Below are 18,928 nucleotides of genomic sequence, written 5' to 3'. Positions count from 1 at the left end.
ATCCAATTTTAATTTAGATAAATTTTTTGAAATTTTGTAGGCATCTACAATTGATGCCCACAAATTATTTCGCGGAAAAGCATTTAACGCGTACCTTATTAAGTCTCGGTTCTCCATTTGGTGTCCTATCGCGTGGAGACCGTTGAGGATATCTTTGACCCTCGCGTGGAGCTGACTTGCCGTTTCTCCTTCCTGCATTTTTATATTAAAAATTTTATTTAACAGCAAATCTCTTTTTGTTACCTTCGCGTCGCTTGTTCCTTCGTGCAGCTCGATCAGTTTATCCCAGAGCTCCTTAGCGTTTTCATGCGGTCCGACCCGGTTCAGTTCTTCTCGTGTTAGTCCGCAGTGTAGAGTGTTGATGGCTTTGTTTTCAATTGATGCCTTTTTCTTTAAATCATTTGTCCATTCTTCAGGGTCTATTATTTTCCCGGAGTTGTCTACTGGAATTTTATAAGCCTTTGTGACGCTCATCCATTGGTCGTAGTCTGTCTTCATGTAGACCTCCATTCTTCTCTTCCAGTACGAAAAGTCATCCCCGTTGAATAGGGGAGGACGAATTGTGCTGAAGCCTTCTTGTTGAGACATCTTATCCTGCACACACTAAATTAACTGGAAAAAAGGAAATCCCAAGACTTCGTCTTGGATTAGCAGTGCGGAAAAAAAAAGAACTCTAAGTGTAACGAAAAAAAATCTTCCAAAAAGATAATAATATCAGTTTGGAATTGAAAAATATTTCACCCCCTGTCTGATTGGTGGTTGCACCAAATCAGAGCGGTACCTGCTCTGATACCACTTGTAAGACCGATAGGTTCGATAGAGGGGGGGGGGTGAATATCGATTCAAAAATTTCGAGTATAAGCGCAGCGGAAAAGAAAAGTAGACACAGTTGTTTTTACTTCGTTCGGAGCCTGTGACGACTCCTACTCGAAGGCCCGTGGTCCTTGACCACTTTCGTTGGGCAATCACTAGCAATTCGAATATAATTACAAAATGAGTACAAGGAATGCTAATGAAACAAAGTAATACCGACAAGGAAATTAACCAAAAAGACGAAGAAGCACTTTGTCGGAGCTTTGTTAGCGTCGCAGGAACGTGGAGCAGCAGGACCAGCAGTCGAAGAGTTCTTAGTAATGATTGCTTTTGAAGCTCCTGCCTGGGGCTTCTTTTATATGCTGTCCCGGGCGCCTGGATCCCTTCCGGGCGCCTGGAACGTGACGTAGCTGCACAAACCATGATGCTCCACGTGGCGACGACTCGGCTGGATGAAATTTGCCTTCCGGGCGCCCGGATCCCTTCCGGGCGCCCGGACCTCCGGGCGCCCGGACCCCTCTTCTCCAGAAAGTCCTTCTCCTGCAAGAAAAGGTTAGTCCGAGGCAAATGTACCCTGCAGCAAAGAATGTTAGCACAGTTTTATAGATGAGCAAAGTATGACTTAGATTCCGTCTTTCCGAGACCGGAATCTAGTCACGATCTCGACTCAGATATCCGAAATGGATCTAAGCCGGATCGACGCCTAATGTTCCCTACCCGGGAACGCGTCCTCGCAGTCACTCCCCTCCAGTGACTTACCTCACTTACCTGCCAGACGTCCGGTCAGCCCGTTGACCCGTCTGGACTTCTCGCCAAGCGTCCGGTCAGCCCGTCGACCCGCTTGGACTTCTCGCCAGCTATCCGGTCAGCCCGTCGACCTAGCTGGACTTCTCGCCAGCTATCCGGTCAGCCCGTCGACCTAGCTGGACTTCTCGCCAAGCGTCCGGTCAGCCCGTCGACCCGCTTGGACTTCTCGCCAGCTATCCGGTCAGCCCGTCGACCTAGCTGGACTTCTTCTGCACACTTGATAAAAGTGTCAGACAACAACAAACCTAACTTAACCTGATTTGTCATTCATCAAAACCTGAGTTAGACCGTTAGTGCTAACCGCACCAATAGAGAGCTCTTGTTCAAGATCGGAGCAAGAAGAGGCATCTACCTCCGGAAGGGATGAAGAAGAAAGCTCATCTACATCCACAACCCTAGGTAACTCAAACACTATGATTTCAAGCAAATTACACATAATGTGTTTTGAGTGTAGGAAGTTTGGGCACTACAAGAGTAAGTGTCCAAAGAGGGTTAGAAAGACTCCACCGGCACCAAAGGTCAAGGAAGCCGGAGTCCCGACATGCAAGAGTAAGAAGCACGTGGTGTGCTTCCAATGCAAGCAACGGGGACACTATAGGAGTCAATGTCCAAGGGGGAGGCAACCTCACAAGGACAAGAGGCCAAACACATGTAAAGGGGGAGCTAAGGCAAACCCTAAGGTAACATTTAAAGCTCATTCTTGCAATTCTAGTAGGATGCATGCTAGTAGTCTTATTGCCATTGTCAATAATGATAAGCATGTTAACACTAGAAATCGATACATGTGCTTAGGAGTTACATGTTAGCCTAGATAAGAACAATTCTAGAAATGCTAACCCTAGAATTAACTCATCTAAGGCTAAGGAAAATCTAGATAGAAATCCCAAATCATCTAGACACATGCCTAGGAATACCTCAAAGAAAAATGATAAATCAAAACTTGAGGTATTAGAGAAAGAAAATCAAATCTTGAGGTCAAGACTTGACTCTATAGAAAAGGCTCTTAAGGATTTGACTTTAGGGTCTAGGGGTCAAAAACCCAAGTCCAAGGACAAGAAAGGTTTGGGTCACAAACCTAAGTCCCAATTGGTCAAGCCCACTTATCATAATGTTTCATTCGATTATGGAACAAAACCTAGGGCTAGGAAGACCATTACCAAGGTCACAAGGGGAGTCACCCCTATAGTTGACCTTGATGAGACCCAAATGACCAAGGCTTTAAAGCCTAAGAGGGTCATTAGGAGGATTGCTAGGGAAGTTATCCCTAGTGAATATTTAGTGAACCCAATGAGCTCTAATAGGTATTGGGTTCCTAGGAGCATCTTCTCTACCCCATAAATGGGTTAGAGAGTGTCAACTCCGATTAGAAGGGTAGTTAACCCAACTTTGAGGAAATTGACACTCAAGGATCATTTTCAAGGTTTTGAGAACTTTTGAAAATGAAATGGAATTATCATTTACTCCTTTGAAGAGTTAAATGTGCCTAAAGATTGGAAATTTCATTTTTAATCTCAATTGGCACAATTTGGGAAAATCTAAAGAACTCTCGAGGAAAAATGAAACATGCCAAGTTTTGAGGATAAATTTGATCGTTAAGTGGCATGAATTAATCTAGAGTTCAAGAAGTGTCAAAATTAGGATTTTGGCATTTTGGGGCAATCTAGGATTAAATTTGAAGTTAGCCAAGTGGTTAAGGATACTTAGATAGGTAATCTAGGTATATTTATTTATGCTAAATCTTGCCATGATTGTTTGCCCTCACATGTCATGACATCATGTTTAGTTTTATTATCATTTGAAATATCATGATAATGCTTAGGCTAGTTTTTATGTCATGTTTATTTAAGTTTCAAACTTTATGCCATGACATCATGACATTGGCACATGTTTTCATTTATGATACCATTTTATGCCATGTCATCATCTCTTGCATTAATAATCAATTGAATTGATTTAAGGATGAAAAACATATTTTGATATTGAGATCAAATTTGTGTTTAGAAAATGCATGAGACCTTAGTCTAAGATACCTAAACCCATATCTCACATCAAAATTGCCATGGATGTGTTTGATACACTTTAGATGTGTGTGAGATATTAGGATCATGAATTAGGATCAAGATGCATAGTTCTTGTACCTAGATGAGCCTAATTCAAGAAATGGAGGATCATAGGGAAAGCTTGTGTACAAGTCATGTACATTTAGCCCTAAGATTATGGTCCTAAATTAAAAGGTTTAAAATCATTTTGAAATTGATTTGGAAAACCTTGATGAAGCCATCTTAGTGATTGCATTCATCATTGAACATTGTGATACAAAGTTGAGTTAAACTTGAATTATTTCAAAGTCTTTTGAACTTTGTATCAAGATTGAAAAATGGAATCTATTTTCATAGAAAACTATTTTTCCTTGATAGTATATGTTATGAGGAATGTATCCTCAAAATTTCATAATTTTTGAAATTTTCTGGAATTTTCTAGGAGTTTCTGAATTTCTCCTGGGGAGAAAAATCAGAAATCTCTGATTTCAGAGGCTGGATCGGTCACCGGACCGATCCAGGGAAGGCTGGATCGGTCTGGGGACCGATCCAGAGGGGTCCTGATCGGTCTGGTGACCGATCAGGCGTGCTGGATTTGCTGAATTTCGACTGTGGTCTGAAATTTCAGCTGTGGGAGTTGAGTTTCGGGTTTCTAAAGGTTTGAAACTCTCCAAGACATTGTTGGTGCAATCGTCAAGGGGGAGTCTTAACTAATTGTCAAGGGGGGGTTGACTTTTAGGGGGAGTTTTTACTCCTTAAGACTTTTGAGGATTAGTGATATGGGATTGTCACTAAGTTGAGTGTTGAGTTTAGTATCAAGGGGGAAATTAAGGGTTTCAATGAAAGGTATGGGACTTTCATTAGGAAGAAACTCTTGACCTTGATTCCCTCTTTTTGATGTGTGTCAAAAAGGGGGAGAGATGTCCCAAGGGGGAGAGTGTAGGTTTTGGAAGAATGTTCAAGGAAGAACATTGGAAAACCTAAGTTAGGTTATCGGGTTAACCTAACTTGATTTTGGATTTTGTCAAACATCAAAAAGGGGGAGATTGTTGGTGCAACCTTAGGTCAAGGTTGACCTGGTTGACCTGACTCGAGTCGACCTGACTCGAGTTGTGTTTTGATGTTTGACGATGTTTGACGAGAAGAGAGTTGTATTCTTGATGTTTGACAAGAATAGGTGTTTGGGAGATTGTAGGTGCAACCTTAGGTCAAGATTGACCTGGTTGACCTGATTCGGGAAAAGTCCAAGCAGGGAGCTTGGCACGCGAAAAGTCCAAGTATGGAGACTTGGCACGGGGAAAGTCCAAACAGGGAGTTTGGCACGGGGAAAAGTCCTGGTGAGTGAAGCCAGGCAGTCGGAGAAGTCCTGGTGAGTGAAGCCAGGCAGTCTGGAAATCCTGGTGAGTGAAGCCAGGTGAAAACCCTAGTGAGTGAAGCTAGGTGAAAGTCCTGGTGAGTGAAGCTGGGCAAGGGAAAATCCAGATGGATCAAGGGTGATCGGACATCTGGTGTTGAGAAGGTCAAGTAGGTCAAGGGAGTGACCGGATACTTGACACGAAGAGGAAAGTCCAAGTGGGTCAAAGGGATTGACTGGACACTTGGTGGGGAGTCTTAGCAGGTCAAGGGAGTGACCGGATGCTAAGCATGATGCACCAATAGGTCAAGGTTGACCAGATATTGGTTTGGAAGGTTTGGGATTTGGGCAAAAACCAAGCTCTGGATCGGTCTGCAGACCGATCCAGCGATACGTTTATGTATCTGATCGGTCTGGTGACCGATCAGATGACAAACAGAAGGCGATCATGGTTCTATGGGCTTACTGATCGGTCTGGGGACCGACCAGCTTGGAGCCTGATCGGTCCCCGGGACCGATCAGGGACCGAACAGATTCCACACAGAGAGTTGGGCAACTCTCTGTGAAGCTTTCTGATCGGTCTGGGGACCGATCAGCACAGGGCCTGATCGGTCCCCACGACCGATCAGGAGGTTCCCTGATCGGTCCATGGACCGATCAGAGACGGAACAGAAGCGAAGGCTAGGGAATGGATCGGTCTGTGGACCGATCCACATGGAGCCTGATCGAGCTACTGTTCTTAGTTCTTCTTGCTCTTCTGCTTCTTCTCCTTCTTCTAGCTTGCTGCTGCTTGCGATCTGAGCTTTGTTGAGCTCTCCCCAGTAAGCTTCGTGTGAGCTTCCAGTCGACGGTCAGCTGCTGCTGTTGTCCGAGAAGTTGTTGCTTCACAGGCAGTCGACGAGAAGGCGAGTTAGTGTTTGTACATTGTTCTTGTCTTTCTACTTGTATTTCTTGTACTCCTTCTTGTTGTTGCAAGTTTTGTGGCGAGGTTTCTCCACCCAGAAGGAGTTCATATTAGTCGATTTTCCGGGGACTCATCCACCGACGGATTGACTGGACTCGTCCACCTTACGGACACGCCAAGGAGTAGGAGCCCTAATCTCCGAACCTCGTTACATCGGTTTGTTTGAGGTTTGTCTTCTTCTCCTTAGTTTCTTCCTTGTATTTTCGCTGCGACTAACCCTAACTGTAGGAAGAACGCGAGAATTTGGGGCGGCTATTCACACCCCCCCCCCTCTCTAGCCGAGTACGAACGATCCCAACAGTATTTTCTTAGAAAACTATTTTTCCTTGATAGTCTATGCCCTAAGGAATGTCTACATGAATTTTCATAATTTTTCAAATTTTGTAGAATTTTTGGGGAGTTTTTGAAATTGACTGAAATTGAATTTCAACTTTTTCAGAGCTTCAATCGATCACCCGATCAATTGAAGGGTCTCAATCGATCAGGCGATCGATTGAGAGCAAGATTCTCGTGAACAGAAGCTTCCTGGATCGATCCACTGATCGATCCAGCCCTCCTGAATCAATCAGTGGATCGATTCAAGCTAGTTCAATAGATTAGGACCTAACTCCAATCGATTGGGAATGCTGTTTTGGCTGGTAAAGCCTGATTTCAGCATTTTAGACCATCTTTAGTCTAGGTAACCATTCCTAACCCCTCAAAACATATTTATACATATTTAAGGGGAGTTTTCATGATGAAAATAAGGATGGATTGGTTAAGGAAGACTAAGTCAAAGTTTAGGTTGAGCTTTGGTTTCATTATTGAATTTATGAACCTCAAAACTTCTAATTTTGGGTTTCCTAAAGGTTTAGGGATTCCAAGTCATTGTTGGTGCAATGGCAGAAGTTTCGTGCATGTTTTTAGGGGGAGTTACTCTTTAAGGACATGAAAAATACTTTTCATACACCTTAGGAGGTGGTTAACCTTCTTTAGCGAATATGCTCAAGGTTGAGCATTTGGAAATAATGGAGAGTGGTTATCTTCATTATTCAAGTAGTGTTTGCTCAAGGATGAGCATTTAATGAAAATGAAGGGTATGAGACCTTCGTCATTGGGTTGTGAGCAACAAGTGAAATTGTGAACAACGTTAGGTAACTCTTCAGGGGGAGAGTTTGTTTATTTTGATGTGTGTCAATAGGGGGAGAATAAAAGGGTTTAAGTTAGACCTTCATTATCTAAGAGGGAGTTTGCCCTCTTAGCGGGAGAATGTAGGGTTTAACTTACATCTTCATTACCTAGGGGTATGAACAAGGTTAAGGCTATGAGATTAGCCTAACTTAAATGTGGTATTGTCAAACATAAAAAAGGGGGAGATTGTTGGTGCAATATTCCCTAGGTCAAGGTTGACCAAGTTGACTGAGCTTGGACTGAGTCAAGCTCGAGTCTTGATGTTGTGGTTTCGATGTTTGACAATACATGTAGTCAATACATGGAGATTGCAGGTGAAATTGTTCATGTGGAGAGATTGTGAAGAAGAGTCAAGTAGGTCAAGAGTGACTGGATACTTGACTGGAAAGTCCTGGTGAGTGAAGCCAGGCAGATTGGAAATCCTGGTGAGTGAAGCTAGGTGAAAGTCCTGGTGAGTGAAGCTAGGCAGATTGGAAATCTTGGTAAGTGAAGCCAGGTGAAAGACCTAGTGAGTGAAGATAGGAAGAAGGAAATCCTGATGAGTGAAGCCAGGTGAAAGACCTAGTGAGTGAAGCTAGGCAGAAGGAAATCCTGGTGAGTGAAGCCAGGTGAAAGACCTAATGAGTGAAGCTAGGCAGAAGGAAGTCCTGATGAGTGAAGCCAGGCACGAGGAAATCCAGATGGATCAAGACTGATTGGACATCTGGTGTTGGAAAGACCAAGTAGGTCAAAGGGATTGACCGGATACTTGGCACGAGGAGGAAAGTCCAAGTGGGTTAAAGGGATTGACTCGAAGGGTGACCGGATGCTAGGCACGATGAACTAACAGGTCATGGATGACCGGATGTTGGTTTAGGGGACTTTGGACTTATTTTTGGGCAAAAACAAGGAGCCGGATCGATCAGCCGATCGATTGGCACATGCCTAATCGATCGGCCGATCGATTAGGTGAGTCCTCGCGACAAGCCTTCTCCCAATCGATCAGTGGATCAATTGGGGAGAAGCATCGCACGAACAAAACAGCTCTGGAACGATCAGTCGATCGATCCAGAGCCCTAAATTGATCAGGTGATCGATTGGGAAGCTGCGATTTTGCGCGATAGGGTCTGGATCGATCGGCCGATCGATCCAGGTATTTTTCCGAGAGCAAAAAGGCGCTCTGGATCGATTGACCGATCGATCCAAAGCCTCCCCGATCGATTGGGAGTAATCCAATCGATCGTGATCCGACTGTTGGCGCTGGATAAAGTCGTTGGCGTGCAATTCCTTCGGCACAACTTGCACTGTTCATCTCCGATCTTCACCAGCGACTCCACAGCATCTCTCTGAAGTTTAGATCGCCAGTTCTTGAAGGTTCTTAGAAGTTTTCCAATTCAAGAGGCGGATCAAAAGCAAGAAGGAGAAACTAGGGTTAGGGTTTTCAGTTGTCAAACCTGTAAGAATTCTTGTATTTGTTTTCCCCTTGTCTTCTTCTTGTACTGAGAGTATTGTAGGGCTTCTCTGCCTTCGGTAGTTACCGAAAAGGAGTGTTTTTTATAGTGGAGGGTGTGTGAGTGTGTGGATCCTTGGGTTAGTCACCTCTTGTGAGGTGGATACCAAGTAAATCCTTGAGTTAGCATTGTGTGTGTTGTTTCTTTGTATTTCCGCTCCATATCATTGAAGAAACAAGCAACGAAGAGCACGAGGATCGCGCCGAGCTAGTCACCCCCCCTTCTAGCTACATAATCGGTCCAAACACCCAGCCTGTCCAGTTTTTCACCTGGTTCGCGACACCAGAACTTTCCACCTAGGGTTACCCCCTAGGACTTTTGCCTGAAGCTGTCGACCCGCCAAGACTTTTTGCATAGGGTTACCACCCCCTATGACCTAGGGTTACCACTCCCTAGGGTTTTTTACTTGCCTAACCGTAGCTAGGACTTTCCTGAAACACTCAATTAAGTACCTTAGATCACAAAACAACTTAACTTTGAATTTCTTTGCCATTATCAAAACAACGGTCGATCGCCCTTTTTTATTATGGCAACTGAAATTCAAAGCTAAGTAAAATAGATGCATAAAGTTTAAGTAAGCAAGCTTAATAAATTTTGAATGCAAGCATGGTTAAGCTAAAACTTAAACTTTGTCAGACTCCCCCTTAATAAAGACTTTCTTTATAAAACTTTCTTTTGAATTTCCCTACTCTCCCCCTTTGGCATTTATCAAAAAATAAACATGTTTGAAAAAATCTTAACTTTTTATGAAGATTTTAGGAAAAAGGTAAGAGGAAAAAGACTAAGTAAGGATTCTTTAAGTTACTTTGTTTTTTAAAAGCCACATTTCTTGTAAATCAAATTCGCTAAGTAAGATAGTTTGAGCTCGAAGTTGGTTTTCTAAAACTTTAACAATTAATTTAGCTTAGAGAAAGATTTTTCTTTGCAATATAGTAAAAACTATAGTTTCAAACATTTTTAAAAAAATTCCTTAGGACACTTAGCTTTTTATAATTCATTATAAAAGTCTTAGCTAAGTGAAATCAAAGTCGAAAGAGAAATTTTTCTTTCAACTGAGTTTAAAAGGCTAATAAAAAGTTGACTTTGAAATGTAACTTTAGCCAATTTTGAAGCCTAGTTGAATTATTTGAAAAACATGTTTTAGAGCTAAATTTTCAACAGCTATTAAGGGAGAGATTTGAAAGACTTAGCTAAATTCAAAAAAAGCGTTGTTGACAATTATTAATTTCAAAAAGACTTTTAAGAACGACTAAGACTAAAAAGAACAAAATGATTTTTGAAAGGAAATTTTTGAAAGCAATAAACTAAATTTTGCAAAAACTTAGCTAAATTTGAAGGGATTTTTCTTTTTGACGAATAGTCAATTTAAAACTTTTGAAGGCAAAAGAGGAGCTTAAAGCCTTAATGTTTAAGCATGAGTTGAGTTAGATTGATTGTAAATTAGCTAATTTCTTTACGTAAGGTATCAGAGCCCTAATGTTCAAGCCTGAGTGAACTAAAAAAATTTAACAGTCAAGCACTTAGGTTCGCGGCCACATGTCTAACCATTTAGCTACTTGATGATTACCTAGAGGGCAACAATTTTCACTTGGTTAGTCAAGTTAAGTCAATAGATCCAGTTAGATTTGACTAGGGCTGGATGACTTGACTTGATTACTGTTAATTAGGTGTTTAACGCCCAGACTCATATTGATGCACAGACATAAGCATTCTTGAGTCTAGGCTGTACCTTATGCATCTCATACCATTCTAAGTTTTTAGGCACAATCAAGGTACACCTAGGTGTTTGTAAGATGCTCTGGCTGAATTCTAGGAGAGCAGGATTTCTAGGGTAGAGCCTAAGCTAATTCCATATTTTGAAAATCTAGTAAAATTAGAATTTTAAAAACAATATTTTCCTAGAATTTTAAAACATAAGATGATTTTGAAAACAAGTAAAAAAATGTAGGAAACTGATTTGAAAATAAAAAACTATTATACCCAACACATTCCTATTTGCCTTCTAAGTGCACTGAACTCAAGTTCAGGTAAGGGTTTTGTGAAAATGTTAGCTAGGTTTGATTTGGACTCAACATAGCTGAGTACAACTTCACCCTTAGCTATATGATCCCTTACAAAATGATGTTTTACCTCTATGTGTTTGGTCCTAGAGTGGTGAATTGAATTTTTGGTTAAGTTAATTAAACTCACATTATCAATTAAAATTTTTATATTTTTGTATTCTAGCTGATAGTCTTTTAGTGTATGCATTATCCATAAAAGTTGGGAAGCACATTCTCCTAGGGCTATGTATTCAACTTCAGTAGTGGATAGAGCAACATAGTGTTGCTTTCTGCTTGACCAACTTACTAGGCACTGACCTAGAATTTGACAGCTACCACTTGTGCTTTTTCTATCTAATTTGCACCCGACATAGTCTAAATCAGAATAGCCAAAAGGGTCAAGGGTGCAAGTTCTAGAGTACCAAAGTCCTACATTTAGGGTGCCCTTAATGTACTTAAGTATCCTTTTAACATATGTTAGGTGTGACTCTTTTACACAGGATTGGTATCTTGCGCACATACCTACTGCAAATAAAATATCGGGTCAACTTGCAGTTAGGTAGAGTAGGCTACCTATTATACTTCTATAGTACTTTGGGTCTACTGGTTTTCCTTCCGGGTCAGAATCAATGTTGCTATTTGTTGCCATTGGAGTGTTTATAATTTTTGAGTTTTCCATGCCAAATTTTTTAATTAGTTCTTTAGCATATTTGGTTTGATAAATATAGATTCCATCTTTGGTTTGTTTAATTTGTAAGCCTAAGAAAAAATTGGGATCCCCCACCAAACTCATCTCAAATTCATTTTCCATTAAATTAACAAATTCTTTTAAAAGTTTAGTGTTAGTTGAGCCAAAAATTATGTCGTCAACATAGATTTGGGCAATAAAAATATCTTTTTCTATGGTTTTGACAAATAGGGTCTGATCTATTTGACCTTGGTTAAAGCCCTTGGATATTAGGTAATTAGATAACCGTTCATATCATGCCCTAGGTGCTTGTTTTAGTCCATATAAGGCCTTTTTTAGTCTAAATACATGGTTTGGATGATCTAAGTCCTCAAAACCTGGGAGTTGACCTACATATACCTCTTCCTTAATAAATCCATTCCAAAAGGCTGACTTGACATCCATTTGGTATAATCTAAATCCTTTATGTGCTGCATAAGCCAGCAGCATCCTAATAGATTCGAGTCTAGCTATTGGTGCATAGGTTTCATCATAATCTAAATCTTCAACCTGACTGAAACCTTTGGCTACTAGTCTGGCCATGCTTCTAACTATTTCACCCTGATCATCCAATTTGTTTCTAAATACCCATTTGGTGTCAATTATGAACTTATCTACGGGTTTAGGTACAAGTTCCAAGACTTGATTTGTATCAAATTGGGCTAACTCTTCCTACATAGCAATGATCCAATCTGGGTCAGGTAGGGCTTCCTCTATAGTCTTAGGCTCAATTTTAGAAATAAGGACAATCTGGCTCAAGTTTCTATAAGAAGACCTAGTTCTAACTCCTAGGTTTGGGTCACCTAAATTTGGTCAGGTGGGTGAGTAGTACTTATTCTTGTTGGTCTTATATTTGTGTTAGGAGTTAGTTCCTCTGGTTTACTAATGTTAGGTTGAATTTCATCATCTTTTGTAATTTTTGGATTGATGTCAGCGTTTTCATTTATATTAGGTAGGTTATTGTCTTCATCAAAGATTACATTAGTTGTTTCTTCAACTTTTAAAGTATTTTGGTTATATACCCTAAAGGCCCTACTAGTTGAGGAGTATCCTAAAAAGATTCCTTGGTTTGATTTGGGTGTAAATTTTCCTAAGTAATCTTTAGTGTTTAAAATATGAACTTTACATCCAAATACTTTTAAATAGTCTAAGTTGAGAATTTTATTATAATATATTTCATAAGGGGTTTATTGTGAAGTTTGTTAATTAGAATTCGATTTTGAATGTAGTTTGCCGTATTTATTGCTTCCGCCCAAAATTGATGACTTAAGTTATACTCGCTTAACATGGTTCTAGCGACCTCTTGTAGGGTTCTATTTTTCCGTTCCACTAGACCGTTCTGTTGAGGGGTTCTAGGGCATGAAAATTTATGTTTGTATCCATTAATCTTACAAAATTGGATAAACCTTTGATTTTCAAATTCACCTCCATGATCACTTCTTATTCTTTTAATTTTGGTATCTTTTTCATAACTTGCAGAAATTATTAAAAATTTCAAAGGTTTCATCCTTTGTCTTTAGAAATTTTACCCAAGTGAACCTAGAGTAATCATCAATTATGACTAAGCAGTACTGGTTCTTACTTAGTGATTTGGCTCCATGTGAATCAAATAGGTCTAAATGTAGGAGCTCAAGTAAGAAATCAGTTCTATCTAGGTTGGTTGACTTGTGGGTTGATTTGGTTTGCTTACCTTGTTGGCAAGCTTGGCAAACTATATTTTCTAGGTTTCTTAATTTGGGTAGCCCTCTAACTAAGCCATTTTGACTCATTTTTGAAATGAGTTTGACATGAGTGTAACCTAGTCTTTTGTGCCACAAGGTGGTTTCCTCTTGTTGTGTCAAGAGGCACTTTATTGATGATTTGGGTAGATCAATTGTGTAGATGTTATTCTTCCTAAATCCCTTAAGTATGACTTTAGGGTTATCAATATTTTTAACTAAACACCTAGATTTATTAAAAATAACTAGGTAGCCACTATCACACAATTGACTTATACTTAGTAAATTAAAGTTAAAATTTTCAATTAACAAAACATTTCGAATAATGAAATCAGAATTAAGTTCGATATTACCTTTTCCGATTACCTTAAGTTTACCGTCGTTTCCGAATACAACTGATCCTAAGTTCTTGTATTTGAGCTTAGTGTACTTCAATCTATCTCCAGTCATATGTCTGGAGCATCCACTATCCAACATCCATTGATCCAATTTCTACACATAAGGTATTTGAACTGGATTCATTTCGATGGATCAACAGATAGCTTGATTGATATAAGATCTCTAATTCTCCATTCTATATTAACAATCAGTTATGCCTATGAGTGATTGTGAGATGGTTGAGTGTATTCATTTTAATTTTAAGTTGATTTAATTTTGAAAAATATTTAAGTTAATTTAATTTTTGAAAAATATTTTAAGTTTTTTTTTTGAAAAATTTTTGAAAATTATTTTAAGTTAATTAAAATCTTTCAAAAATGTTTTAAGTTGATTTAATTTTGAAAAATATTTAAGTTAATTTAATTTTGAAAAAAATTTAAGTTAATTTAATTTTGAAAAATATTTAAGTTAATTTAATTTTGAAAAAAATTTATTAAGTTAATTTAATTTTTGAAAAATATTTAAGTTAATTTAATTTTTGAAAAATATTTTAAGTTAATTAATTTTTGAAAAATATTTAAGTTGAAAAAATTATTAAAAATATTTAAGTTAATTAATTTTTTAAAAAAATTTTAAGTTAATTAATTTTTGAAAAAAAATTTAAGTTAATTAAATTTTTGAAAAATATTTTAAGTTAATTAAATTTTTGAAAAATATTTTAAGTTAATTAAATTTTAAAAAATATTTAAGTTAATTAATTTTGAAAAATATTTTAAGTTAATTAAATTTTGAAAAATATTTAAGTTAATTTAATTTTGAAAAATAATTAAGTTAATTAAATTTTGAAAAATATTTAAGTTAATTAATTTTTGAAAAATATTTTAAGTTAATTAATTTTTGAAAAATATTTTAAGTTAATTAATTTTTGAAAAATATTTTAAGTTACTTAAATTTTAAAAAATATTTTAAGTTAATTAAATTTTTGAAAAAATATTTTAAGTTGATTAAATTTAATTATGAATTTTAATTTCGAATTTCGAATTTGAATCTTAATTTAATTTCAAATTTTGAATTTTAATTCGAATTTCGAATTTGAATCTTGAGTTAGAATTAATTTAATTATAATTACGAATTTTAATTTCGAATTTCAAATTTTAATTCGAATTTCGAATTTGAATCTTAATTTAATTTTGATTACGAATTTTAATTTCGAATTTTGAATTTTTATTTGAATTTGATTTTCTTTTAATTTCTATTCCTTAGTCATCTCACCCGATCTAAATTTTCAATCAGGTAATTCTACAATTTTTGTGAGATGAATTAGGTTCAATTTTAGGGTTTGGTTTAACTTTGTGTTAGATTCGGGTTTAGCTTTGAGTTCAACAAGTAGGTGTTCTTTGGATAAACTTCTGGGCTATGGTGAGTCACAAAGACATCATTAAAGTAACTATGCCTTCGAGGTTTTCCAAATAGTCCTACCCATTGAACTTAGTACAAAACCTTGGTCTAACTAGTTAGGATCCATAAATGGTAGCTTCGGTCAGTTCCACTTAGCCAAATGCACCAGGTCGAAGCCATTATCTTCCTAGACATGCGATGACTAAGCTTCCCCAACGTATTATCATCCAATACTTCACTAGTACCGTGAGTCAAGTTAAACCTAGCCCAGTTTAATCTAACCTTAAATACCCTTGTCGGGTGGATTAAGTTTGGAGGTGCCAGCTATTCTGGAGCATTCCCTTGGATTTTTAATATTTTGTTTGACTTTGATCTTAATTTGAATTTAATTTAATTTGGATTTTGATTTAATTTGAATTTGAATTTTATTTTATTTTTAATTTAGTTTTATTTTTATTGTTTTTCTTCTAGCTCCCCCTGGATCATAGCCTCGATATAGTTTATTGAGGTAATGTATTTGATCCTTAGGGACCCAATATTGACCAAGTCCAACTTGATTAACCAGGTTGGACTTGGGTACCCATGCTTGGACTGATTTATCATTTTATCTATTTATTAAGGATAGGTAAGATCTATATTTTCTTTTAGTTTTATAACCTAGCCCAGTTTTGTTGTAAACGACTTTTTGTATCCCAAGAATTAGGTCAAGCTTCTTGGAGCCCAAAGAGAACCGTTCTAATGTGTTTTTCAAATCCTTGACCTGAGTTTTCAGACTATAATTTTCTTCCTCAAGTTTTTGAACTCGAGTTGAACTTCCAATCTGAATTGGGTCAGGTAAGGTCTTGGGGTTAGTCACTTCTTTAAGGACTGCTACTTCCTTTAGAAGTGACTTGACCTTTAGGTTTGACTTAGCTAATTTGCGTAGTAAGTAATTAACTAAATTGTTAAGTCGAGGAACACTTACAGCGGGGTCAGGCCCTTCAGAAACAGATACGGATACGTGGCTTTGCTCGGATTTAGCTTCTGACTCGTTCTCGCTTTCGGACAGTTCAATCTGGTCTCGGGCCATCAGCGCAAGTAGACACGTCTGATCGAGTTCATCGTCGGTGTCTTCTTCTGAGGATTCTTCCCAAGTCGCTTTCAGCACCTTCCTTTTCCTATGCTTCTTTGCATCCTTCTGATTTGGGTAGTTGGCCTTGATGTGCCCTTTCTGGTTGCATCCGTAGCAGATCACCTCGAACTTGACTCTTGAGCTGGGTTGACCCTCCTTGGATTGTACTGCTTTCTTTAGGTCTCTCTTATTGAAGGCCTTCTTATTCTTGTAGAATTTCTTTACAAGATTTACTAGTTCGGTTGTAAATTCATTATCTGAGTCGAGTTCGACTTCCGATTCCGGTTCAGTTCTTCGTCGTGATTTTGGTTCGCGTGTTCGACTGGTACTTGCAACCAAAGCAACCCCCTTCTCGGTTGGCTGTGTATTAGTTTATTCATGCAATTCAAACTTAGAAAATAACTCATCTAATTTTATAAAAGATAGATCCTTAGAGACTTTGTAGGTATCTACCATTGATGCCCACAATGTACTCCTTGGAAACAAGTTTAGTGCGTACCTTATGATGTCTCGATTCTCGACTTTCTGCTCGATTGAATGGAGGGAGTTGAGAACGTCTTGTATGTGCATGTGGAGTTGACTTGCCGTCTCTCCTTCCTGCATTTTTAGATTATATAGTTTATTGAATAGAAGATCTCTTTTACTAACCTTGGTGTCGAAGGTGCCCTCGTGGAGTTCGATCAGCTTCTCCCAAAGCTCTTTTGCGCTAGAGACTGGTCCAACTTTGTTGAACTCCTCCTTGGTCAGTCCGCACTGGAGGGTGCAGGTCGCTCTGGCATCAGCTTCCACCTTCTTGATTAGGGTCGGTTCCCATTTTTCACAGGGAGTCGGCTTGCCGTCTTCGTCGGTTGGCAGTTGTATTCCAATCTTGATAATCATCTAGGTATCAAATTCGATCTTCAGGTAAGTTTCCATTCGTCCCTTCCAGTACCCGAAGTCTTCTCTGGAGAAAAGCAGGGGATGAACGGTGCTGAAACCCACTTGTTGGGCCATTTGCTAAATATGAAAAACAAAAAAAAAAATAGAAATGTCCCAAGACTATGTCTTGGATTAGCAGTGCAAGAAATAAAGTTAAGAAATAACGAACTCGGGTGGTGTTGCACCAACCTTGAGCAAAAACTGATTCGAAAAAAAATAATTAGAATATAGCTATTAAGCTAATTCTAATTGACTCCGTAAAACTAAAAATACCACGAAAAATTGCGTGATTGGTGGTTGCACCAGATCAACGCGACCCCGCTCTGATACCAATTGTTGGATCGAGAAGCGCTAGAGGGGGGGGGTGAATAGCTCTCGTGGCTTTCACTATTTTCGAATTCGTAAATTGTACGAGTTTAAGCAGTGGAATAAAGAAGAAGGGAACAAAAACAATATACAAGAATACGAGAAGTTACTTTGTTCGGAGCCTGTGGCGACTCCTACACCAAGGCCCGTGATCGTTAATCGCTTCCGGTGGGCAACAACTATAAGCTTGAAACAATAGTACAGATTAAAATTTACAATAAGTGCGAGAATGTAAATTATACCGAACGACAGATTCTAAAACAGTGGAGCTCCGGGTCGTCGAAAGGTTGCTGCAGTACTTCGGGATGAACTTGTTAGCAGTTAAATGCATAAGGATAGCTTGTGAATGCTTGAATTTAGTGCTGCTCTAACCCTCCTTATAAACAGTCATGGAGGCGCCTCCAAGCCTGTCCGAGGCGTCTCTAGGCCGCCAAGTCGCACGCGTGGATCAGCTCTGATCTGGTCACACCTTATCCCATTGAAGGCGCCTCCAAGCTGCTCCAAGGCGCCTCCAATGCCTGGTCCAAAGCGCCTCCAGCTTCCTCCGAGGTGCCTCCAGCTTCTCTGGACAGCTGGCTTCGGCTAACACCCGAGGCACCTCCAAGCCCCATGGAGGTGCCTCAGACACTGTTCATCCGAGGCTAAGTGTACTTCTTTGTTCCTGCAAAATGTGTTAGTCCCACACACAAACCCTGCAAAACAAAGTTAGCACAGAAACAATATGATAGACATAATTGACAGTCATCGGACTATCCGAGTCTGACTTTAGATTTCCAACCTGTAAGATACCGTAAATTTAAAATAATAAATATTATTGGACGAAAAATTTTATTAGATTTTTTCAGAATTTTTTAGAATTTTTTCGGGATTTAAATGGAGTCCATATGACCCATTTCGAGAGGATGGATTTGGGGTACAGAGGAAGCCTGTTTGGAACACCAATAAAGTGGGAGTTGATTGAGAAATTAACCTTAGGGTTAATTAATAATACTGTTTATATTGATTTTTTTCCGATTTCTTCCTCACCTCTCCGATTCTTCTTTCCCTCTCCCTGCGATTTCTCCCCTAACCCGCAATGCCAACCCCGCGCCTTCTCATCCTCTTCCTCATGATTCCCCGACACCGAGCTTGTGATCGTCGGCCCCTTCCTTCGTGTGAGGCTAGGGCAACGACTCCGGCTACGTGAGAGCAATTGATGCTCTCCCTCTCGCGACGCTCTCTACTTTCTCTCCCTGGCTTGGACGACCCGACGCCGACGGCTTTCCTAGCGATCTCGTCCTTGCCGCACCACCAGAGGAACGCAGACAGGTCTTGACGGTTCTGATGTTGTTCAGACCATCTCCAACGGAGCGATCGCCTCTTCGGCGGTTTTCTTGCTCGGGATCGATGGTGGTTCGGCGACTAGGGCATTGCAGGAAGCTTGCCTTGTGTTGTTCAGAGCCCTTCGATCCCCTCCGATCCTTCTTCTTGATCTCTTCAGTGGCGGATGATCTGTTGCTCCACATATGTTGGATCGAAGCATGTGGCACCATCAGGAAGAGTTTAATCGAGGTATGCCTATCTCGCATCATACAGTTTCAAGATCTTGATTGATTGATCTTCTTGGTGATATTCTGCCTGTTTTGGATTGGAG

This window comes from Zingiber officinale, chromosome 10B (assembly GCF_018446385.1).
Source record: "Zingiber officinale cultivar Zhangliang chromosome 10B, Zo_v1.1, whole genome shotgun sequence".
In the NCBI taxonomy this organism is placed as follows: Eukaryota; Viridiplantae; Streptophyta; class Magnoliopsida; order Zingiberales; family Zingiberaceae; genus Zingiber; species Zingiber officinale.
The sequence above is the reverse complement of the archived record's forward strand: the minus strand, read 5'-3'. Positions refer to the sequence as shown.